This window comes from Coregonus lavaretus, assembly GCF_964263955.1.
Source record: "Coregonus lavaretus genome assembly, chromosome: 37".
Taxonomy (NCBI): domain Eukaryota; kingdom Metazoa; phylum Chordata; class Actinopteri; order Salmoniformes; family Salmonidae; genus Coregonus; species Coregonus lavaretus.
The window spans coordinates 885075-912150 of record NC_140024.1 but is presented as its reverse complement, the minus strand read 5'-3'; positions in this window follow the sequence as shown (position 1 = coordinate 912150).

The following is a 27076-nucleotide window of genomic DNA, read 5'->3' as shown; positions in this document are numbered from 1 at the left end:
TGATGCGATTTTGAAATCGATTGTGGATTTGAAAAGCAGAATAGTAGGGGAAGATTTCATTATATGATACCATTTTTCTCAAACTTGTTGCATTAGTAGTCAAATCGGCAGTTGTTTGGAATGTAGTGAATCTGCTAGTTTTTGACAAGATTTACAGCAGATAGTAACCCACCAACAGTGCCTTTCTAAAACAGCTCTAGTTTCTGATTGGATGATGCGATTTTGAAATCGATTGTGGATTTGAAAAGCAGAGTAGTAGGGGAAGATTTCATTATATGATACCATTTTTCTCAAACTTGTTGCGTTAGTGGTCAAATCGGCAGTTGTTTGGAATGTAGTGAATCTGCTAATTTTGACAAGATTTACAGCAGATAGTAACCCACCAACAGTGCCTTTCTAAAACAGCTCTAGTTTCTGATTGGATGATGCGATTTTGAAATCGATTGTGGATTTGAAAAGCAGAATAGTAGGGGAAAATTTCATTATATGATACCATTTTTCTCAAACTTGTTGCGTTAGTGGTCAAATCGGCAGTTGTTTGGAATGTACTGAATCTGCTAATTTTGACAAGATTTACAGCAGATAGTAACCCACCAACAGTGCCTTTCTAAAACAGCTCTCTTTTCTGATTGGATGATGCGATTTTGAAATCGATTATGGATTTGAAAAGCAGAGTAGTAGGGGAAGATTTCATTATATGATACCATTTTTCTCAAACTTGTTGCGTTAGTGGTCAAATCGGCAGTTGTTTGGAATGTAGTGAATCTGCTAATTTTGACAAGATTTACAGCAGATAGTAACCCACCAACAGTGCCTTTCTAAAACAGCTCTAGTTTCTGATTGGATGATGCGATTTTGAAATCGATTGTGGATTTGAAAAGCAGAGTAGTAGGGGAAGATTTCATTATATGATACCATTTTTCTCAAACTCTTTGCGTTAGTGGTCAAATCGGCAGTTGTTTGGAATGTAGTGAATCTGCTAATTTTTGACAAGATTTACAGCAGATAGTAATCCACCAACATAGCCTTTCTAAAACAGCTCTAGTTTCTGATTGGATGATGCGATTTTGAAATCGATTGTGGATTTGAAAAGCAGAGTAGTAGGGGAAGATTTCATTATATGATACCATTTTTCTCAAAGTTGTTGCGTTAGTGGTCAAATCGGCAGTTGTTTGGAATGTAGTGAATCTGCTATTTTCTGACAAGATTTACAGCAGATAGTAACCCAGCAACAGTGCCTTTCTAAAACAGCTCTAGTTTCTGATTGGTTGATGCGATTTTGAAATCGATTGTGGATTTGAAAAGCAGAGTAGTAGGGGAAAATTTCATTATATGATACCATTTTTCTCAAACTTGTTGCGTTAGTGGTCAAATCGGCAGTTGTTTGGAATGTAGTGAATCTGCTAATTTTTGACAAGATTTACAGCAGATAGTAACCCACCAACAGTGCCTTTCTAAAACAGCTCTAGTTTCTGATTGGTTGATTCGATTTTGAAATCGATTGTGGATTTGAAAAGCAGAGTAGTAGGGGAAGATTTTATTATATGATACCATTTTTCTCAAACTTGTTGCGTTAGTGGTCAAATCGGCAGTTGTTTGGAATGTAGTGAATCTGCAAATTTTTGACAAGATTTACAGCAGATAGTAACCCACCAACAGTGCCTTTCTAAAACAGCTCTAGTTTCCTATTGGATGATGCGATTTTGAAATCGATTGTGGATTTGAAAAGCAGAATAGTAGGGGAAGATTTCATTATATGATACCATTTTTCTCAAACTTGTTGCATTAGTGGTCAAATCGGCAGTTGTTTGGAATGTAGTGAATCTGCTAGTTTTTGACAAGATTTACAGCAGATAGTAACCCACCAACAGTGCCTTTCTAAAACAGCTCTAGTTTCTGATTGGATGATGCGATTTTGAAATCGATTGTGGATTTGAAAAGCAGAGTAGTAGGGGAAGATTTCATTATATGATACCATTTTTCTCAAACTTGTTGCGTTAGTGGTCAAATCGGCAGTTGTTTGGAATGTAGTGAATCTGCTAATTTTTGACAAGATTTAAAGCAGATAGTAACCCACCAACAGTGCCTTTCTAAAACAGCTCTAGTTTCTGATTGGATGATGCGATTTTGAAATCGATTGTGGATTTGAAAAGCAGAGTAGTAGGGGAAGATTTCATTATATGATACCATTTTTCTCAAACTTGTTGCGTTAGTGGTCAAATCGGCAGTTGTTTGGAATGTAGTGAATCTGCTAATTTTGACAAGATTTACAGCAGATAGTAACCCACCAACAGTGCCTTTCTAAAACAGCTCTAGTTTCTGATTGGTTAATGAGATTTTGAAATCGATTGTGGATTTGAAAAGCAGAGAAGTAGGGGAAGATTTCATCATATGATATCATTTTTCTCAAACTTGTTGCGTTAGTGGTCAAATCGGCAGTTGTTTGGAATGTAGTGAATCTGCTATATTCTGACAAGATTTACAGCAGATAGTAATCCACCAACAGTGCCTTTCTAAAACAGCTCTAGTTTCTGATTGGATGATGCGATTTTGAAATCGATTGTGGATTTGAAAAGCAGAGTAGTAGGGGAAGATTTTATTATATGATACCATTTTTCTCAAACTTGTTCCGTTAGTGGTCAAATCGGCAGTTGTTTGGAATGTAGTGAATCTGCAAATTTTTGACAAGATTTACAGCAGATAGTAACCCACCAACAGTGCCTTTCTAAAACAGCTCTAGTTTCCTATTGGATGATGCGATTTTGAAATCGATTGTGGATTTGAAAAGCAGAATAGTAGGGGAAGATGTCATTATATGATACCATTTTTCTCAAACTTGTTGCATTAGTTGTCAAATCGGCAGTTGTTTGGAATGTAGTGAATCTGCTAGTTTTTGACAAGATTTACAGCAGATAGTAACCCACCAACAGTGCCTTTCTAAAACAGCTCTAGTTTCTGATTGGATGATGCGATTTTGAAATCGATTGTGGATTTGAAAAGCAGAGTAGTAGGGGAAGATTTCATTATATGATACCATTTTTCTCAAACTTGTTGCGTTAGTGGTCAAATCGGCAGTTGTTTGGAATGTAGTGAATCTGCTAATTTTGACAAGATTTACAGCAGATAGTAACCCACCAACAGTGCCTTTCTAAAACAGCTCTAGTTTCTGATTGGATGATGCGATTTTGAAATCGATTGTGGATTTGAAAAGCAGAGTAGTAGCGGAAGATTTCATTATATGATACCATTTTTCTCAAACTTGTTGCGTTAGTGGTCAAATCGGCAGTTGTTTGGAATGTAGTGAATCTGCTAATTTTTGACAAGATTTAAAGCAGATAGTAACCCACCAACAGTGCCTTTCTAAAACAGCTCTAGTTTCTGATTGGTTAATGAGATTTTGAAATCGATTGTGGATTTGAAAAGCAGAGAAGTAGGGGAAGATTTCATCATATGATATCATTTTTCTCAAACTTGTTGCGTTAGTGGTCAAATCGGCAGTTGTTTGGAATGTAGTGAATCTGCTATATTCTGACAAGATTTACAGCAGATAGTAATCCACCAACAGTGCCTTTCTAAAACAGCTCTAGTTTCTGATTGGATGATGCGATTTTGAAATCGATTGTGGATTTGAAAAGCAGAGTAGTAGGGGAAGATTTTATTATATGATACCATTTTTCTCAAACTTGTTCCTTTAGTGGTCAAATCGGCAGTTGTTTGGAATGTAGTGAATCTGCAAATTTTTGACAAGATTTACAGCAGATAGTAACCCACCAACAGTGCCTTTCTAAAACAGCTCTAGTTTCTGATTGGATGATGCGATTTTGAAATCGATTGTGGATTTGAAAAGCAGAGTAGTAGGGGAAGATTTTATTATATGATACCATTTTTCTCAAACTTGTTCCGTTAGTGGTCAAATCGGCAGTTGTTTGGAATGTAGTGAATCTGCAAATTTTTGACAAGATTTACAGCAGATAGTAACCCACCAACAGTGCCTTTCTAAAACAGCTCTAGTTTCCTATTGGATGATGCGATTTTGAAATCGATTGTGGATTTGAAAAGCAGAATAGTAGGGGAAGATTTCATTATATGATACCATTTTTCTCAAACTTGTTGCATTAGTAGTCAAATCGGCAGTTGTTTGGAATGTAGTGAATCTGCTAGTTTTTGACAAGATTTACAGCAGATAGTAACCCACCAACAGTGCCTTTCTAAAACAGCTCTAGTTTCTGATTGGATGATGCGATTTTGAAATCGATTGTGGATTTGAAAAGCAGAGTAGTAGGGGAAGATTTCATTATATGATACCATTTTTCTCAAACTTGTTGCGTTAGTGGTCAAATCGGCAGTTGTTTGGAATGTAGTGAATCTGCTAATTTTGACAAGATTTACAGCAGATAGTAACCCACCAACAGTGCCTTTCTAAAACAGCTCTAGTTTCTGATTGGATGATGCGATTTTGAAATCGATTGTGGATTTGAAAAGCAGAATAGTAGGGGAAAATTTCATTATATGATACCATTTTTCTCAAACTTGTTGCGTTAGTGGTCAAATCGGCAGTTGTTTGGAATGTACTGAATCTGCTAATTTTGACAAGATTTACAGCAGATAGTAACCCACCAACAGTGCCTTTCTAAAACAGCTCTCTTTTCTGATTGGATGATGCGATTTTGAAATCGATTATGGATTTGAAAAGCAGAGTAGTAGGGGAAGATTTCATTATATGATACCATTTTTCTCAAACTTGTTGCGTTAGTGGTCAAATCGGCAGTTGTTTGGAATGTAGTGAATCTGCTAATTTTGACAAGATTTACAGCAGATAGTAACCCACCAACAGTGCCTTTCTAAAACAGCTCTAGTTTCTGATTGGATGATGCGATTTTGAAATCGATTGTGGATTTGAAAAGCAGAGTAGTAGGGGAAGATTTCATTATATGATACCATTTTTCTCAAACTCTTTGCGTTAGTGGTCAAATCGGCAGTTGTTTGGAATGTAGTGAATCTGCTAATTTTTGACAAGATTTACAGCAGATAGTAATCCACCAACAGTGCCTTTCTAAAACAGCTCTAGTTTCTGATTGGATGATGCGATTTTGAAATCGATTGTGGATTTGAAAAGCAGAGTAGTAGGGGAAGATTTCATTATATGATACCATTTTTCTCAAAGTTGTTGCGTTAGTGGTCAAATCGGCAGTTGTTTGGAATGTAGTGAATCTGCTATTTTCTGACAAGATTTACAGCAGATAGTAACCCAGCAACAGTGCCTTTCTAAAACAGCTCTAGTTTCTGATTGGTTGATGCGATTTTGAAATCGATTGTGGATTTGAAAAGCAGAGTAGTAGGGGAAGATTTCATTATATGATACCATTTTTCTCAAACTTGTTGCGTTAGTGGTCAAATCGGCAGTTGTTTGGAATGTAGTGAATCTGCTAATTTTTGACAAGATTTACAGCAGATAGTAACCCACCAACAGTGCCTTTCTAAAACAGCTCTAGTTTCTGATTGGTTGATTCGATTTTGAAATCGATTGTGGATTTGAAAAGCAGAGTAGTAGGGGAAGATTTTATTATATGATACCATTTTTCTCAAACTTGTTCCGTTAGTGGTCAAATCGGCAGTTGTTTGGAATGTAGTGAATCTGTTAGTTTTTGACAAGATTTACAGCAGATAGTACCCACCAACAATGCCTTTCTAAAACAGCTCTAGTTTCTGATTGGATGATGCAATTTTGAAATCGATTGTGGATTTGAAAAGCAGAGTAGTAGGGGAAGATTTCATTATATGATTCCATTTTTCTCAAACTTGTTGCGTTAGTGGTCAAATCGGCAGTTGTTTGGAATGTAGTGAATCTGCTAATTTTTGACAAGATTTACAGCAGATAGTAACCCACCAACAGTGCCTTTCTAAAACAGCTCTAGTTTCTGATTGGTTGATGCGATTTTGAAATCGATTGTGGATTTGAAAAGCAGAGTAGTAGGGGAAGATTTTATTATATGATACCATTTTTCTCAAACTTGTTCCGTTAGTGGTCAAATCGGCAGTTGTTTGGAATGTAGTGAATCTGTTAGTTTTTGACAAGATTTACAGCAGATAGTACCCACCAACAATGCCTTTCTAAAACAGCTCTAGTTTCTGATTGGATGATGCAATTTTGAAATCGATTGTGGATTTGAAAAGAAGAGTAGTAGCGGAAGATTTCATTATATGATACCATTTTTCTCAAACTTGTTGCGTTAGTGGTCAAATCGGCAGTTGTTTGGAATGTAGTGAATCTGCTAATTTTTGACAAGATTTACAGCAGATAGTAACCCACCAACAGTGCCTTTCTAAAACAGCTCTATTTTCTGATTGGTTGATGCAATTTTGAAATCGATTGTGGATTTGAAAAGCAGAGAAGTAGGGGAAGATTTCATTATATGATACCATTTTTCTCAAACTTGTTGCGTTAGTGGTCAAATCGGCAGTTGTTTGGAATGTAGTGAATCTGCTAGTTTTTGACAAGATTTACAGCAGATAGTAACCCACCAACAGTGCCTTTCTAAAACAGCTCTAGTTTCTGATTGGATGATGCGATTTTGAAATCGATTGTGGATTTGAAAAGCAGAGTAGTAGGGGAAGATTTCATTATATGATACCATTTTTCTCAAACTTGTTGCGTTAGTGGTCAAATCGGCAGTTGTTTGGAATGTAGTGAATCTGCTAATTTTTGACAAGATTTAAAGCAGATAGTAACCCACCAACAGTGCCTTTCTAAAACAGCTCTAGTTTCTGATTGGTTAATGAGATTTTGAAATCGATTGTGGATTTGAAAAGCAGAGAAGTAGGGGAAGATTTCATCATATGATATCATTTTTCTCAAACTTGTTGCGTTAGTGGTCAAATCGGCAGTTGTTTGGAATGTAGTGAATCTGCTATATTCTGACAAGATTTACAGCAGATAGTAACCCACCAACAGTGCCTTTCTAAAACAGCTCTAGTTTCTGATTGGATGATGCGATTTTGAAATCGATTGTGGATTTGAAAAGCAGAGTAGTAGCGGAAGATTTCATTATATGATACCATTTTTCTCAAACTTGTTGCGTTAGTGGTCAAATCGGCAGTTGTTTGGAATGTAGTGAATCTGCTAATTTTTGACAAGATTTAAAGCAGATAGTAACCCACCAACAGTGCCTTTCTAAAACAGCTCTAGTTTCTGATTGGTTAATGAGATTTTGAAATCGATTGTGGATTTGAAAAGCAGAGAAGTAGGGGAAGATTTCATCATATGATATCATTTTTCTCAAACTTGTTGCGTTAGTGGTCAAATCGGCAGTTGTTTGGAATGTAGTGAATCTGCTATATTCTGACAAGATTTACAGCAGATAGTAATCCACCAACAGTGCCTTTCTAAAACAGCTCTAGTTTCTGATTGGATGATGCGATTTTGAAATCGATTGTGGATTTGAAAAGCAGAGTAGTAGCGGAAGATTTCATTATATGATACCATTTTTCTCAAACTTGTTGCGTTAGTGGTCAAATCTGCAGTTGTTTGGAATGTAGTGAATCTGCTAATTTTTGACAAGATTTAAAGCAGATAATAACCCACCAACAGTGCCTTTCTAAAACAGCTCTAGTTTCTGATTGGTTAATGAGATTTTGAAATCGATTGTGGATTTGAAAAGCAGAGTAGTAGGGGAAGATTTCATTATATGATACCATTTTTCTCAAACTTGTTGCATTAGTTGTCAAATCGGCAGTTGTTTGGAATGTAGTGAATCTGCTAGTTTTTGACAAGATTTACAGCAGATAGTAACCCACCAACAGTGCCTTTCTAAAACAGCTCTAGTTTCTGATTGGATGATGCGATTTTGAAATCGATTGTGGATTTGAAAAGCAGAGTAGTAGGGGAAGATTTTATTATATGATACCATTTTTCTCAAACTTGTTCCGTTAGTGGTCAAATCGGCAGTTGTTTGGAATGTAGTGAATCTGCAAATTTTTGACAAGATTTACAGCAGATAGTAACCCACCAACAGTGCCTTTCTAAAACAGCTCTAGTTTCCTATTGGATGATGCGATTTTGAAATCGATTGTGGATTTGAAAAGCAGAATAGTAGGGGAAGATGTCATTATATGATACCATTTTTCTCAAACTTGTTGCATTAGTTGTCAAATCGGCAGTTGTTTGGAATGTAGTGAATCGGATAGTTTTTGACAAGATTTACAGCAGATAGTAACCCACCAACAGTGCCTTTCTAAAACAGCTCTAGTTTCTGATTGGATGATGCGATTTTGAAATCGATTGTGGATTTGAAAAGCAGAGTAGTAGGGGAAGATTTCATTATATGATACCATTTTTCTCAAACTTGTTGCGTTAGTGGTCAAATCGGCAGTTGTTTGGAATGTAGTGAATCTGCTAATTTTGACAAGATTTACAGCAGATAGTAACCCACCAACAGTGCCTTTCTAAAACAGCTCTAGTTTCTGATTGGTTAATGAGATTTTGAAATCGATTGTGGATTTGAAAAGCAGAGAAGTAGGGGAAGATTTCATCATATGATATCATTTTTCTCAAACTTGTTGCGTTAGTGGTCAAATCGGCAGTTGTTTGGAATGTAGTGAATCTGCTATATTCTGACAAGATTTACAGCAGATAGTAATCCACCAACAGTGCCTTTCTAAAACAGCTCTAGTTTCTGATTGGATGATGCGATTTTGAAATCGATTGTGGATTTGAAAAGCAGAGTAGTAGGGGAAGATTTTATTATATGATACCATTTTTCTCAAACTTGTTCCGTTAGTGGTCAAATCGGCAGTTGTTTGGAATGTAGTGAATCTGCAAATTTTTGACAAGATTTACAGCAGATAGTAACCCACCAACAGTGCCTTTCTAAAACAGCTCTAGTTTCCTATTGGATGATGCGATTTTGAAATCGATTGTGGATTTGAAAAGCAGAATAGTAGGGGAAGATGTCATTATATGATACCATTTTTCTCAAACTTGTTGCATTAGTTGTCAAATCGGCAGTTGTTTGGAATGTAGTGAATCTGCTAGTTTTTGACAAGATTTACAGCAGATAGTAACCCACCAACAGTGCCTTTCTAAAACAGCTCTAGTTTCTGATTGGATGATGCGATTTTGAAATCGATTGTGGATTTGAAAAGCAGAGTAGTAGGGGAAGATTTCATTATATGATACCATTTTTCTCAAACTTGTTGCGTTAGTGGTCAAATCGGCAGTTGTTTGGAATGTAGTGAATCTGCTAATTTTGACAAGATTTACAGCAGATAGTAACCCACCAACAGTGCCTTTCTAAAACAGCTCTAGTTTCTGATTGGATGATGCGATTTTGAAATCGATTGTGGATTTGAAAAGCAGAGTAGTAGCGGAAGATTTCATTATATGATACCATTTTTCTCAAACTTGTTGCGTTAGTGGTCAAATCGGCAGTTGTTTGGAATGTAGTGAATCTGCTAATTTTTGACAAGATTTAAAGCAGATAGTAACCCACCAACAGTGCCTTTCTAAAACAGCTCTAGTTTCTGATTGGTTAATGAGATTTTGAAATCGATTGTGGATTTGAAAAGCAGAGAAGTAGGGGAAGATTTCATCATATGATATCATTTTTCTCAAACTTGTTGCGTTAGTGGTCAAATCGGCAGTTGTTTGGAATGTAGTGAATCTGCTATATTCTGACAAGATTTACAGCAGATAGTAATCCACCAACAGTGCCTTTCTAAAACAGCTCTAGTTTCTGATTGGATGATGCGATTTTGAAATCGATTGTGGATTTGAAAAGCAGAGTAGTAGGGGAAGATTTTATTATATGATACCATTTTTCTCAAACTTGTTCCTTTAGTGGTCAAATCGGCAGTTGTTTGGAATGTAGTGAATCTGCAAATTTTTGACAAGATTTACAGCAGATAGTAACCCACCAACAGTGCCTTTCTAAAACAGCTCTAGTTTCCTATTGGATGATGCGATTTTGAAATCGATTGTGGATTTGAAAAGCAGAATAGTAGGGAAAGATTTCATTATATGATACAATTTTTCTCAAACTTGTTGCATTAGTGGTCAAATCGGCAGTTGTTTGGAATGTAGTGAATCTGCTAGTTTTTGACAAGATTTACAGCAGATAGTAACCCACCAACAGTGCCTTTCTAAAACAGCTCTAGTTTCTGATTGGATGATGCGATTTTGAAATCGATTGTGGATTTGAAAAGCAGAGTAGTAGGGGAAGATTTAATTATATGATACCATTTTTCTCAAACTTGTTGCGTTAGTGGTCAAATCGGCAGTTGTTTGGAATGTAGTGAATCTGCTAATTTTGACAAGATTTACAGCAGATAGTAACCCACCAACAGTGCCTTTCTAAAACAGCTCTAGTTTCTGATTGGATGATGCGATTTTGAAATCGATTGTGGATTTGAAGAGCAGAGTAGTAGGGGAAGATTTCATTATATGATACCATTTTTCTCAAACTTGTTGCGTTAGTGGTCAAATCGGCAGTTGTTTGGAATGTAGTGAATCTGCTAATTTTTGACAAGATTTACAGCAGATAGTAACCCACCAACAGTGCCTTTCTAAAACAGCTCTAGTTTCTGATTGGATGATGCGATTTTGAAATCGATTGTGGATTTGAAAAGCAGAGTAGTAGGGGAAGATTTCATTATATGATACCATTTTTCTCAAACTTGTTGCGTTAGTGGTCAAATCGGCAGTTGTTTGGAATGTAGTGAATCTGCTAATTTTTGACAAGATTTACAGCAGATAGTAACCCACCAACAGTGCCTTTCTAAAACAGCTCTAGTTTCTGATTGGTTGATGCGATTTTGAAATGGATTGTGGATTTGAAAAGCAGAGTAGTAGGGGAAGATTTCATTATATGATACCATTTTTCTCAAACTTGTTGCGTTAGTGGTCAAATCGGCAGTTGTTTGGAATGTAGTGAATCTGCTAATTTTGACAAGATTTACAGCAGATAGTAACCCACCAACAGTGCCTTTCTAAAACAGCTCTCTTTTCTGATTGGATGATGCGATTATGAAATCGATTATGGATTTGAAAAGCAGAGTAGTAGGGGAAGATTTCATTATATGATACTATTTTTCTCAAACTTGTTGCGTTAGTGGTCAAATCGGCAGTTGTTTGGAATGTAGTGAATCTGCTAATTTTGACAAGATTTACAGCAGATAGTAACCCACCAACAGTGCCTTTCTAAAACAGCTCTAGTTTCTGATTGGATGATGCGATTTTGAAATCGATTGTGGATTTGAAAAGCAGAGTAGTAGGGGAAGATTTCATTATATGATACCATTTTTCTCAAACTCTTTGCGTTAGTGGTCAAATCGGCAGTTGTTTGGAATGTAGTGAATCTGCTAATTTTTACCAAGATTTACAGCAGATAGTAATCCACCAACAGTGCCTTTCTAAAACAGCTCTAGTTTCTGATTGGATGATGCGATTTTGAAATCGATTGTGGATTTGAAAAGCAGAGTAGTAGGGGAAGATTTCATTATATGATACCATTTTTCTCAAAGTTGTTGCGTTAGTGGTCAAATCGGCAGTTGTTTGGAATGTAGTGAATCTGCTATTTTCTGACAAGATTTACAGCAGATAGTAACCCAGCAACAGTGCCTTTCTAAAACAGCTCTAGTTTCTGTCTGATTGGTTGATGCGATTTTGAAATCGATTGTGGATTTGAAAAGCAGAGTAGTAGGGGAAGATTTCATTATATGATACCATTTTTCTCAAACTTGTTGCGTTAGTGGTCAAATCGGCAGTTGTTTGGAATGTAGTGAATCTGCACATTTTTGACAAGATTTACAGCAGATAGTAACCCACCAACAGAGCCTTTCTAAAACAGCTCTAGTTTCTGATTGGATGATGCGATTTTGAAATCGATTGTGGATTTGAAAAGCAGAGTAGTAGGGGAAGATTTCATTATATGATACAATTTTTTCTCAAACTTGTTGCATTAGTGGTCAAATCGGCAGTTGTTTGGAATGTAGTGAATCTGCTAGTTTTTGACAAGATTTACAGCAGATAGTAACCCACCAACAGTGCCTTTCTAAAACAGCTCTAGTTTCTGATTGGATGATGCGATTTTGAAATCGATTGTGGATTTGAAAAGCAGAGTAGTAGGGGAAGATTTCATTATATGATACCATTTTTCTCAAACTTGTTGCGTTAGTGGTCAAATCGGCAGTTGTTTGGAATGTAGTGAATCTGTTAGTTTTTGACAAGATTTACAGCAGATAGTAACCCACCAACAATGCCTTTCTAAAACAGCTCTAGTTTCTGATTGGATGATGCGATTTTGAAATCGATTGTGGATTTGAAGAGCAGAGTAGTAGGGGAAGATTTCATTATATGATACCATTTTTCTCAAACTTGTTGCGTTAGTGGTCAAATCGGCAGTTGTTTGGAATGTAGTGAATCTGCTAATTTTTGACAAGATTTACAGCAGATAGTAACCCACCAACAGTGCCTTTCTAAAACAGCTCTAGTTTCTGATTGGATGATGCGATTTTGAAATCGATTGTGGATTTGAAAAGCAGAGTAGTAGGGGAAGATTTCATTATATGATACCATTTTTCTCAAACTTGTTGCGTTAGTGGTCAAATCGGCAGTTGTTTGGAATGTAGTGAATCTGCTAATTTTTGACAAGATTTACAGCAGATAGTAACCCACCAACAGTGCCTTTCTAAAACAGCTCTAGTTTCTGATTGGTTGATGCGATTTTGAAATGGATTGTGGATTTGAAAAGCAGAGTAGTAGGGGAAGATTTCATTATATGATACCATTTTTCTCAAACTTGTTGCGTTAGTGGTCAAATCGGCAGTTGTTTGGAATGTAGTGAATCTGCTAATTTTGACAAGATTTACAGCAGATAGTAACCCACCAACAGTGCCTTTCTAAAACAGCTCTCTTTTCTGATTGGATGATGCGATTATGAAATCGATTATGGATTTGAAAAGCAGAGTAGTAGGGGAAGATTTCATTATATGATACCATTTTTCTCAAACTCTTTGCGTTAGTGGTCAAATCGGCAGTTGTTTGGAATGTAGTGAATCTGCTAATTTTTACCAAGATTTACAGCAGATAGTAATCCACCAACAGTGCCTTTCTAAAACAGCTCTAGTTTCTGATTGGATGATGCGATTTTGAAATCGATTGTGGATTTGAAAAGCAGAGTAGTAGGGGAAGATTTCATTATATGATACCATTTTTCTCAAAGTTGTTGCGTTAGTGGTCAAATCGGCAGTTGTTTGGAATGTAGTGAATCTGCTATTTTCTGACAAGATTTACAGCAGATAGTAACCCAGCAACAGTGCCTTTCTAAAACAGCTCTAGTTTCTGATTGGTTGATGCGATTTTGAAATCGATTGTGGATTTGAAAAGCAGAGTAGTAGGGGAAGATTTCATTATATGATACCATTTTTCTCAAACTTGTTGCGTTAGTGGTCAAATCGGCAGTTGTTTGGAATGTAGTGAATCTGCTAATTTTTGACAAGATTTACAGCAGATAGTAACCCACCAACAGTGCCTTTCTAAAACAGCTCTAGTTTCTGATTGGTTGATGCGATTTTGAAATGGATTGTGGATTTGAAAAGCAGAGTAGTAGGGGAAGATTTCATTATATGATACCATTTTTCTCAAACTTGTTGCGTTAGTGGTCAAATCGGCAGTTGTTTGGAATGTAGTGAATCTGCTAATTTTGACAAGATTTACAGCAGATAGTAACCCACCAACAGTGCCTTTCTAAAACAGCTCTCTTTTCTGATTGGATGATGCGATTATGAAATCGATTATGGATTTGAAAAGCAGAGTAGTAGGGGAAGATTTCATTATATGATACCATTTTTCTCAAACTCTTTGCGTTAGTGGTCAAATCGGCAGTTGTTTGGAATGTAGTGAATCTGCTAATTTTTACCAAGATTTACAGCAGATAGTAATCCACCAACAGTGCCTTTCTAAAACAGCTCTAGTTTCTGATTGGATGATGCGATTTTGAAATCGATTGTGGATTTGAAAAGCAGAGTAGTAGGGGAAGATTTCATTATATGATACCATTTTTCTCAAAGTTGTTGCGTTAGTGGTCAAATCGGCAGTTGTTTGGAATGTAGTGAATCTGCTATTTTCTGACAAGATTTACAGCAGATAGTAACCCAGCAACAGTGCCTTTCTAAAACAGCTCTAGTTTCTGATTGGTTGATGCGATTTTGAAATCGATTGTGGATTTGAAAAGCAGAGTAGTAGGGGAAGATTTCATTATATGATACCATTTTTCTCAAACTTGTTGCGTTAGTGGTCAAATCGGCAGTTGTTTGGAATGTAGTGAATCTGCACATTTTTGACAAGATTTACAGCAGATAGTAACCCACCAACAGAGCCTTTCTAAAACAGCTCTAGTTTCTGATTGGATGATGCGATTTTGAAATCGATTGTGGATTTGAAAAGCAGAGTAGTAGGGGAAGATTTCATTATATGATACAATTTTTTCTCAAACTTGTTGCATTAGTGGTCAAATCGGCAGTTGTTTGGAATGTAGTGAATCTGCTAGTTTTTGACAAGATTTACAGCAGATAGTAACCCACCAACAGTGCCTTTCTAAAACAGCTCTAGTTTCTGATTGGATGATGCGATTTTGAAATCGATTGTGGATTTGAAAAGCAGAGTAGTAGGGGAAGATTTCATTATATGATACCATTTTTCTCAAACTTGTTGCGTTAGTGGTCAAATCGGCAGTTGTTTGGAATGTAGTGAATCTGCAAATTTTTGACAAGAATTAAAGCAGATAGTAACCCACCAACAGTGCCTTTCTAAAACAGCTCTAGTTTCTGATTGGTTGATGCGATTTTGAAATCGATTGTGGATTTGAAAAGCAGAGAAGTAGGGGAAGATTTCATTATATGATACCATTTTTCTCAAACTTGTTGCGTTAGTGGTCAAATCGGCAGTTGTTTGGAATGTAGTGAATCTGTTAGTTTTTGACAAGATTTACAGCAGATAGTACCCACCAACAATGCCTTTCTAAAACAGCTCTAGTTTCTGATTGGATGATGCAATTTTGAAATCGATTGTGGATTTGAAAAGCAGAGTAGTAGCGGAAGATTTCATTATATGATACCATTTTTCTCAAACTTGTTGCGTTAGTGGTCAAATCGGCAGTTGTTTGGAATGTAGTGAATCTGCTAATTTTTGACAAGATTTAAAGCAGATAGTAACCCACCAACAGTGCCTTTCTAAAACAGCTCTAGTTTCTGATTGGTTAATGCGATTTTGAAATCGATTGTGGATTTGAAAAGCAGAGAAGTAGGGGAAGATTTCATCATATGATATCATTTTTCTCAAACTTGTTGCGTTAGTGGTCAAATCGGCAGTTGTTTGGAATGTAGTGAATCTGCTATATTCTGACAAGATTTACAGCAGATAGTAATCCACCAACAGTGCCTTTCTAAAACAGCTCTAGTTTCTGATTGGATGATGCGATTTTGAAATCGATTGTGGATTTGAAAAGCAGAATAGTAGGGGAAGATTTCATTATATGATACCATTTTTCTCAAACTTGTTGCATTAGTGGTCAAATCGGCAGTTGTTTGGAATGTAGTGAATCTGCTAGTTTTTGACAAGATTTACAGCAGATAGTAACCCACCAACAGTGCCTTTCTAAAACAGCTATAGTTTCTGATTGGATGATGCGATTTTGAAATCGATTGTGGATTTGAAAAGCAGAGTAGTAGGGGAAGATTTCATTATATGATACCATTTTTCTCAAACTTGTTGCGTTAGTGGTCAAATCGGCAGTTGTTTGGAATGTAGTGAATCTGCTAATTTTGACAAGATTTACAGCAGATAGTAACCCACCAACAGTGCCTTTCTAAAACAGCTCTAGTTTCTGATTGGATGATGCGATTTTGAAATCGATTGTGGATTTGAAAAGCAGAGTAGTAGCGGAAGATTTCATTATATGATACCATTTTTCTCAAACTTGTTGCGTTAGTGGTCAAATCGGCAGTTGTTTGGAATGTAGTGAATCTGCTAATTTTGACAAGATTTACAGCAGATAGTAACCCACCAACAGTGCCTTTCTAAAACAGCTCTAGTTTCTGATTGGATGATGCGATTTTGAAATCGATTGTGGATTTGAAAAGCAGAGTAGTAGGGGAAGATTTCATTATATGATACCATTTTTCTCAAACTTGTTGCGTTAGTGGTCAAATCGGCAGTTGTTTGGAATGTAGTGAATCTGCTAATTTTTGACAAGATTTACAGCAGATAGTAACCCACCAACAGTGCCTTTCTAAAACAGCTCTAGTTTCTGATTGGATGATGCGATTTTGAAATCGATTGTGGATTTGAAAAGCAGAGTAGTAGGGGAAGATTTCATTATATGATACCATTTTTCTCAAACTTGTTGCGTTAGTGGTCAAATCGGCAGTTGTTTGGAATGTAGTGAATCTGCTAATTTTTGACAAGATTTACAGCAGATAGTAACCCACCAACAGTGCCTTTCTAAAACAGCTCTAGTTTCTGATTGGTTGATGCGATTTTGAAATCGATTGTGGATTTGAAAAGCAGAGTAGTAGGGGAAGATTTCATTATATGATACCATTTTTCTCAAACTTGTTGCGTTAGTGGTCAAATCGGCAGTTGTTTGGAATGTAGTGAATCTGCTAATTTTGACAAGATTTACAGCAGATAGTAACCCACCAACAGTGCCTTTCTAAAACAGCTCTCTTTTCTGATTGGATGATGCGATTTTGAAATTGATTATGGATTTGAAAAGCAGAGTAGTAGGGGAAGATTTCATTATATGATACCATTTTTCTCAAACTTGTTGCGTTAGTGGTCAAATCGGCAGTTGTTTGGAATGTAGTGAATCTGCTAATTTTGACAAGATTTACAGCAGATAGTAACCCACCAACAGTGCCTTTCTAAAACAGCTCTAGTTTCTGATTGGATGATGCGATTTTGAAATCGATTGTGGATTTGAAAAGCAGAGTAGTAGGGGAAGATTTCATTATATGATACCATTTTTCTCAAACTCTTTGCGTTAGTGGTCAAATCGGCAGTTGTTTGGAATGTAGTGAATCTGCTAATTTTTGACAAGATTTACAGCAGATAGTAATCCACCAACAGTGCCTTTCTAAAACAGCTCTAGTTTCTGATTGGATGATGCGATTTTGAAATCGATTGTGGATTTGAAAAGCAGAGTAGTAGGTGAAGATTTCATTATATGATACCATTTTTCTCAAACTTGTTCCGTTAGTGGTCAAATCGGCAGTTGTTTGGAATGTAGTGAATCTGCAAATTTTTGACAAGATTTACAGCAGATAGTAACCCACCAACAGTGCCTTTCTAAAACAGCTCTAGTTTCTGATTGGATGATGCGATTTTGAAATCGATTGTGGATTTGACAAGCAGAGTAGTAGGGGAAGATTTCATTATATGATACAATTTTTCTCAAACTTGTTGCGTTAGTGGTTAAATCGGCAGTTGTTTGGAATGTAGTGAATCTGCTAATTTTTGACAAGATTTACAGCAGATAGTAACCCACCAACAGTGCCTTTCTAAAACAGCTCTAGTTTCTGATTGGTTGATGCGATTTTGAAATCGATTGTGGATTTGAAAAGCAGAGTAGTAGGGGAAGATGTCATTATATGATACCATTTTTCTCAAACTTGTTGCGTTAGTGGTCAAATCGGCAGTTTTTTGGAATGTAGTGAATCTGCTAATTTTTGACAAGATTTACAGCAGATAGTAACCCACCAACAGTGCCTTTCTAAAACAGCTCTAGTTTCTGATTGGTTGATGCGATTTTGAAATCGATTGTGGATTTGAAAAGCAGAGTAGTAGGGGAAGATTTTATTATATGATACCATTTTTCTCAAACTTGTTCCGTTAGTGGTCAAATCGGCAATTGTTTGGAATGTAATGAATCTGCAAATTTTTGACAAGATTTACAGCAGATAGTAACCCACCAACAGAGCCTTTCTAAAACAGCTCTAGTTTCTGAATGGATGATGCGATTTTGAAATCGATTGTGGATTTGAAAAGCAGAGTAGTAGGGGAAGATTTCATTATATGATACAATTTTTCTCAAACTTGCTGCATTAGTGGTCAAATCGGCAGTTGTTTGGAATGTAGTGAATCTGCAAATTTTTGACAAGATTTACAGCAGATAGTAACCCACCAACAGTGCCTTTCTAAAACAGCTCTAGTTTCTGATTGGATGATGCGATTTTGAAATCGATTGTGGATTTGAAAAGCAGAGTAGTAGGGGAAGATTTCATTATATGATACCATTTTTCTCAAACTTGTTGCGTTAGTGGTTAAATCGGCAGTTGTTTGGAATGTAGTGAATCTGCTAATTTTTGACAAGATTTACAGCAGATAGTAACCCACCAACAGTGCCTTTCTAAAACAGCTCTAGTTTCTGATTGGTTGATGCGATTTTGAAATCGATTGTGGATTTGAAAAGCAGAGTAGTAGGGGAAGATTTCATTATATGATACCATTTTTCTCAAACTTGTTGCGTTAGTGGTCAAATCGGCAGTTGTTTGGAATGTAGTGAATCTGCTAATTTTGACAAGATTTACAGCAGATAGTAACCCACCAACAGTGCCTTTCTAAAACAGCTCTAGTTTCTGATTGGATGATGCGATTTTGAAATCGATTGTGGATTTGAAAAGCAGAGTAGTAGCGGAAGATTTCATTATATGATACCATTTTTCTCAAACTTGTTGCGTTAGTGGTCAAATCGGCAGTTGTTTGGAATGTAGTGAATCTGCTAATTTTGACAAGATTTACAGCAGATAGTAACCCACCAACAGTGCCTTTCTAAAACAGCTCTAGTTTCTGATTGGATGATGCGATTTTGAAATCGATTGTGGATTTGAAAAGCAGAGTAGTAGGGGAAGATTTCATTATATGATACCATTTTTCTCAAACTTGTTGCGTTAGTGGTCAAATCGGCAGTTGTTTGGAATGTAGTGAATCTGCTAATTTTTGACAAGATTTACAGCAGATAGTAACCCACCAACAGTGCCTTTCTAAAACAGCTCTAGTTTCTGATTGGATGATGCGATTTTGAAATCGATTGTGGATTTGAAAAGCAGAGTAGTAGGGGAAGATTTCATTATATGATACCATTTTTCTCAAACTTGTTGCGTTAGTGGTCAAATCGGCAGTTGTTTGGAATGTAGTGAATCTGCTAATTTTGACAAGATTTACAGCAGATAGTAACCCACCAACAGTGCCTTTCTAAAACAGCTCTCTTTTCTGATTGGATGATGCGATTTTGAAATCGATTATGGATTTGAAAAGCAGAGTAGTAGGGGAAGATTTCATTATATTATACCATTTTTCTCAAACTTGTTGCGTTAGTGGTCAAATCGGCAGTTGTTTGGAATGTAGTGAATCTGCTAATTTTGACAAGATTTACAGCAGATAGTAACCCACCAACAGTGCCTTTCTAAAACAGCTCTAGTTTCTGATTGGATGATGCGATTTTGAAATCGATTGTGGATTTGAAAAGCAGAGTAGTAGGGGAAGATTTCATTATATGATACCATTTTTCTCAAACTCTTTGCGTTAGTGGTCAAATCGGCAGTTGTTTGGAATGTAGTGAATCTGCTAATTTTTGACAAGATTTACAGCAGATAGTAATCCACCAACAGTGCCTTTCTAAAACAGCTCTAGTTTCTGATTGGATGATGCGATTTTGAAATCGATTGTGGATTTGAAAAGCAGAGTAGTAGGTGAAGATTTCATTATATGATACCATTTTTCTCAAACTTGTTCCGTTAGTGGTCAAATCGGCAGTTGTTTGGAATGTAGTGAATCTGCAAATTTTTGACAAGATTTACAGCAGATAGTAACCCACCAACAGTGCCTTTCTAAAACAGCTCTAGTTTCTGATTGGATGATGCGATTTTGAAATCGATTGTGGATTTGACAAGCAGAGTAGTAGGGGAAGATTTCATTATATGATACAATTTTTCTCAAACTTGTTGCGTTAGTGGTTAAATCGGCAGTTGTTTGGAATGTAGTGAATCTGCTAATTTTTGACAAGATTTACAGCAGATAGTAACCCACCAACAGTGCCTTTCTAAAACAGCTCTAGTTTCTGATTGGTTGATGCGATTTTGAAATCGATTGTGGATTTGAAAAGCAGAGTAGTAGGGGAAGATGTCATTATATGATACCATTTTTCTCAAACTTGTTGCGTTAGTGGTCAAATCGGCAGTTTTTTGGAATGTAGTGAATCTGCTAATTTTTGACAAGATTTACAGCAGATAGTAACCCACCAACAGTGCCTTTCTAAAACAGCTCTAGTTTCTGATTGGTTGATGCGATTTTGAAATCGATTGTGGATTTGAAAAGCAGAGTAGTAGGGGAAGATTTTATTATATGATACCATTTTTCTCAAACTTGTTCCGTTAGTGGTCAAATCGGCAATTGTTTGGAATGTAATGAATCTGCAAATTTTTGACAAGATTTACAGCAGATAGTAACCCACCAACAGAGCCTTTCTAAAACAGCTCTAGTTTCTGATTGGATGATGCGATTTTGAAATCGATTGTGGATTTGAAAAGCAGAGTAGTAGGGGAAGATTTCATTATATGATACAATTTTTCTCAAACTTGCTGCATTAGTGGTCAAATCGGCAGTTGTTTGGAATGTAGTGAATCTGCTAATTTTTGACAAGATTTACAGCAGATAGTAATCCACCAACAGTGCCTTTCTAAAACAGCTCTAGTTTCTGATTGGATGATGCGATTTTGAAATCGATTGTGGATTTGAAAAGCAGAGTAGTAGGTGAAGATTTCATTATATGATACCATTTTTCTCAAACTTGTTCCGTTAGTGGTCAAATCGGCAGTTGTTTGGAATGTAGTGAATCTGCTAATTTTTGACAAGATTTACAGCAGATAGTAACCCACCAACAGTGCCTTTCTAAAACAGCTCTAGTTTCTGATTGGTTGATGCGATTTTGAAATCGATTGTGGATTTGAAAAGCAGAGTAGTAGGGGAAGATTTCATTATATGATACCATTTTTCTCAAACTTGTTGCGTTAGTGGTCAAATCGGCAGTTGTTTGGAATGTAGTGAATCTGCTAATTTTGACAAGATTTACAGCAGATAGTAACCCACCAACAGTGCCTTTCTAAAACAGCTCTCTTTTCTGATTGGATGATGCGATTTTGAAATTGATTATGGATTTGAAAAGCAGAGTAGTAGGGGAAGATTTCATTATATGATACCATTTTTCTCAAACTTGTTGCGTTAGTGGTCAAATCGGCAGTTGTTTGGAATGTAGTGAATCTGCTAATTTTGACAAGATTTACAGCAGATAGTAACCCACCAACAGTGCCTTTCTAAAACAGCTCTAGTTTCTGATTGGATGATGCGATTTTGAAATCGATTGTGGATTTGAAAAGCAGAGTAGTAGGGGAAGATTTCATTATATGATACCATTTTTCTCAAACTCTTTGCGTTAGTGGTCAAATCGGCAGTTGTTTGGAATGTAGTGAATCTGCTAATTTTTGACAAGATTTACAGCAGATAGTAATCCACCAACAGTGCCTTTCTAAAACAGCTCTAGTTTCTGATTGGATGATGCGATTTTGAAATCGATTGTGGATTTGAAAAGCAGAGTAGTAGGTGAAGATTTCATTATATGATACCATTTTTCTCAAACTTGTTCCGTTAGTGGTCAAATCGGCAGTTGTTTGGAATGTAGTGAATCTGCAAATTTTTGACAAGATTTACAGCAGATAGTAACCCACCAACAGTGCCTTTCTAAAACAGCTCTAGTTTCTGATTGGATGATGCGATTTTGAAATCGATTGTGGATTTGACAAGCAGAGTAGTAGGGGAAGATTTCATTATATGATACAATTTTTCTCAAACTTGTTGCGTTAGTGGTTAAATCGGCAGTTGTTTGGAATGTAGTGAATCTGCTAATTTTTGACAAGATTTACAGCAGATAGTAACCCACCAACAGTGCCTTTCTAAAACAGCTCTAGTTTCTGATTGGTTGATGCGATTTTGAAATCGATTGTGGATTTGAAAAGCAGAGTAGTAGGGGAAGATGTCATTATATGATACCATTTTTCTCAAACTTGTTGCGTTAGTGGTCAAATCGGCAGTTTTTTGGAATGTAGTGAATCTGCTAATTTTTGACAAGATTTACAGCAGATAGTAACCCACCAACAGTGCCTTTCTAAAACAGCTCTAGTTTCTGATTGGTTGATGCGATTTTGAAATCGATTGTGGATTTGAAAAGCAGAGTAGTAGGGGAAGATTTTATTATATGATACCATTTTTCTCAAACTTGTTCCGTTAGTGGTCAAATCGGCAATTGTTTGGAATGTAATGAATCTGCAAATTTTTGACAAGATTTACAGCAGATAGTAACCCACCAACAGAGCCTTTCTAAAACAGCTCTAGTTTCTGAATGGATGATGCGATTTTGAAATCGATTGTGGATTTGAAAAGCAGAGTAGTAGGGGAAGATTTCATTATATGATACAATTTTTCTCAAACTTGCTGCATTAGTGGTCAAATCGGCAGTTGTTTGGAATGTAGTGAATCTGCAAATTTTTGACAAGATTTACAGCAGATAGTAACCCACCAACAGTGCCTTTCTAAAACAGCTCTAGTTTCTGATTGGATGATGCGATTTTGAAATCGATTGTGGATTTGAAAAGCAGAGTAGTAGGGGAAGATTTCATTATATGATACCATTTTTCTCAAACTTGTTGCGTTAGTGGTTAAATCGGCAGTTGTTTGGAATGTAGTGAATCTGCTAATTTTTGACAAGATTTACAGCAGATAGTAACCCACCAACAGTGCCTTTCTAAAACAGCTCTAGTTTCTGATTGGTTGATGCGATTTTGAAATCGATTGTGGATTTGAAAAGCAGAGTAGTAGGGGAAGATTTCATTATATGATACCATTTTTCTCAAACTTGTTGCGTTAGTGGTCAAATCGGCAGTTGTTTGGAATGTAGTGAATCTGCTAATTTTGACAAGATTTACAGCAGATAGTAACCCACCAACAGTGCCTTTCTAAAACAGCTCTAGTTTCTGATTGGATGATGCGATTTTGAAATCGATTGTGGATTTGAAAAGCAGAGTAGTAGCGGAAGATTTCATTATATGATACCATTTTTCTCAAACTTGTTGCGTTAGTGGTCAAATCGGCAGTTGTTTGGAATGTAGTGAATCTGCTAATTTTGACAAGATTTACAGCAGATAGTAACCCACCAACAGTGCCTTTCTAAAACAGCTCTAGTTTCTGATTGGATGATGCGATTTTGAAATCGATTGTGGATTTGAAAAGCAGAGTAGTAGGGGAAGATTTCATTATATGATACCATTTTTCTCAAACTTGTTGCGTTAGTGGTCAAATCGGCAGTTGTTTGGAATGTAGTGAATCTGCTAATTTTTGACAAGATTTACAGCAGATAGTAACCCACCAACAGTGCCTTTCTAAAACAGCTCTAGTTTCTGATTGGATGATGCGATTTTGAAATCGATTGTGGATTTGAAAAGCAGAGTAGTAGGGGAAGATTTCATTATATGATACCATTTTTCTCAAACTTGTTGCGTTAGTGGTCAAATCGGCAGTTGTTTGGAATGTAGTGAATCTGCTAATTTTGACAAGATTTACAGCAGATAGTAACCCACCAACAGTGCCTTTCTAAAACAGCTCTCTTTTCTGATTGGATGATGCGATTTTGAAATCGATTATGGATTTGAAAAGCAGAGTAGTAGGGGAAGATTTCATTATATTATACCATTTTTCTCAAACTTGTTGAGTTAGTGGTCAAATCGGCAGTTGTTTGGAATGTAGTGAATCTGCTAATTTTGACAAGATTTACAGCAGATAGTAACCCACCAACAGTGCCTTTCTAAAACAGCTCTAGTTTCTGATTGGATGATGCGATTTTGAAATCGATTGTGGATTTGAAAAGCAGAGTAGTAGGGGAAGATTTCATTATATGATACCATTTTTCTCAAACTCTTTGCGTTAGTGGTCAAATCGGCAGTTGTTTGGAATGTAGTGAATCTGCTAATTTTTGACAAGATTTACAGCAGATAGTAATCCACCAACAGTGCCTTTCTAAAACAGCTCTAGTTTCTGATTGGATGATGCGATTTTGAAATCGATTGTGGATTTGAAAAGCAGAGTAGTAGGTGAAGATTTCATTATATGATACCATTTTTCTCAAACTTGTTCCGTTAGTGGTCAAATCGGCAGTTGTTTGGAATGTATTGAATCTGCAAATTTTTGACAAGATTTACAGCAGATAGTAACCCACCAACAGTGCCTTTCTAAAACAGCTCTAGTTTCTGATTGGATGATGCGATTTTGAAATCGATTGTGGATTTGACAAGCAGAGTAGTAGGGGAAGATTTCATTATATGATACAATTTTTCTCAAACTTGTTGCGTTAGTGGTTAAATCGGCAGTTGTTTGGAATGTAGTGAATCTGCTAATTTTTGACAAGATTTACAGCAGATAGTAACCCACCAACAGTGCCTTTCTAAAACAGCTCTAGTTTCTGATTGGTTGATGCGATTTTGAAATCGATTGTGGATTTGAAAAGCAGAGTAGTAGGGGAAGATGTCATTATATGATACCATTTTTCTCAAACTTGTTGCGTTAGTGGTCAAATCGGCAGTTTTTTGGAATGTAGTGAATCTGCTAATTTTTGACAAGATTTACAGCAGATAGTAACCCACCAACAGTGCCTTTCTAAAACAGCTCTAGTTTCTGATTGGTTGATGCGATTTTGAAATCGATTGTGGATTTGAAAAGCAGAGTAGTAGGGGAAGATTTTATTATATGATACCATTTTTCTCAAACTTGTTCCGTTAGTGGTCAAATCGGCAATTGTTTGGAATGTAATGAATCTGCAAATTTTTGACAAGATTTACAGCAGATAGTAACCCACCAACAGAGCCTTTCTAAAACAGCTCTAGTTTCTGATTGGATGATGCGATTTTGAAATCGATTGTGGATTTGAAAAGCAGAGTAGTAGGGGAAGATTTCATTATATGATACAATTTTTCTCAAACTTGCTGCATTAGTGGTCAAATCGGCAGTTGTTTGGAATGTAGTGAATCTGCTAATTTTTGACAAGATTTACAGCAGATAGTAATCCACCAACAGTGCCTTTCTAAAACAGCTCTAGTTTCTGATTGGATGATGCGATTTTGAAATCGATTGTGGATTTGAAAAGCAGAGTAGTAGGTGAAGATTTCATTATATGATACCATTTTTCTCAAACTTGTTCCGTTAGTGGTCAAATCGGCAGTTGTTTGGAATGTAGTGAATCTGCAAATTTTTGACAAGATTTACAGCAGATAGTAACCCACCAACAGTGCCTTTCTAAAACAGCTCTAGTTTCTGATTGGATGATGCGATTTTGAAATCGATTGTGGATTTGACAAGCAGAGTAGTAGGGGAAGATTTCATTATATGATACAATTTTTCTCAAACTTGTTGCGTTAGTGGTTAAATCGGCAGTTGTTTGGAATGTAGTGAATCTGCTAATTTTTGACAAGATTTACAGCAGATAGTAACCCACCAACAGTGCCTTTCTAAAACAGCTCTAGTTTCTGATTGGTTGATGCGATTTTGAAATCGATTGTGGATTTGAAAAGCAGAGTAGTAGGGGAAGATGTCATTATATGATCCCATTTTTCTCAAACTTGTTGCGTTAGTGGTCAAATCGGCAGTTTTTTGGAATGTAGTGAATCTGCTAATTTTTGACAAGATTTACAGCAGATAGTAACCCACCAACAGTGCCTTTCTAAAACAGCTCTAGTTTCTGATTGGTTGATGCGATTTTGAAATCGATTGTGGATTTGAAAAGCAGAGTAGTAGGGGAAGATTTCATTATATGATACAATTTTTCTCAAACTTGCTGCATTAGTGGTCAAATCGGCAGTTGTTTGGAATGTAGTGAATCTGCAAATTTTTGACAAGATTTACAGCAGATAGTAACCCACCAACAGTGCCTTTCTAAAACAGCTCTAGTTTCTGATTGGATGATGCGATTTTGAAATCGATTGTGGATTTGAAAAGCAGAGTAGTAGGGGAAGATTTCATTATATGATACCATTTTTCTCAAACTTGTTGCGTTAGTGGTTAAATCGGCAGTTGTTTGGAATGTAGTGAATCTGCTAATTTTTGACAAGATTTACAGCAGATAGTAACCCACCAACAGTGCCTTTCTAAAACAGCTCTAGTTTCTGATTGGTTGATGCGATTTTGAAATCGATTGTGGATTTGAAAAGCAGAGTAGTAGGGGAAGATTTCATTATATGATACCATTTTTCTCAAACTTGTTGCGTTAGTGGTCAAATCGGCAGTTGTTTGGAATGTAGTGAATCTGCTAATTTTGACAAGATTTACAGCAGATAGTAACCCACCAACAGTGCCTTTCTAAAACAGCTCTAGTTTCTGATTGGATGATGCGATTTTGAAATCGATTGTGGATTTGAAAAGCAGAGTAGTAGCGGAAGATTTCATTATATGATACCATTTTTCTCAAACTTGTTGCGTTAGTGGTCAAATCGGCAGTTGTTTGGAATGTAGTGAATCTGCTAATTTTGACAAGATTTACAGCAGATAGTAACCCACCAACAGTGCCTTTCTAAAACAGCTCTAGTTTCTGATTGGATGATGCGATTTTGAAATCGATTGTGGATTTGAAAAGCAGAGTAGTAGGGGAAGATTTCATTATATGATACCATTTTTCTCAAACTTGTTGCGTTAGTGGTCAAATCGGCAGTTGTTTGGAATGTAGTGAATCTGCTAATTTTTGACAAGATTTACAGCAGATAGTAACCCACCAACAGTGCCTTTCTAAAACAGCTCTAGTTTCTGATTGGTTGATGCGATTTTGAAATCGATTGTGGATTTGAAAAGCAGAGTAGTAGGGGAAGATGTCATTATATGATCCCATTTTTCTCAAACTTGTTGCGTTAGTGGTCAAATCGGCAGTTTTTTGGAATGTAGTGAATCTGCTAATTTTTGACAAGATTTACAGCAGATAGTAACCCACCAACAGTG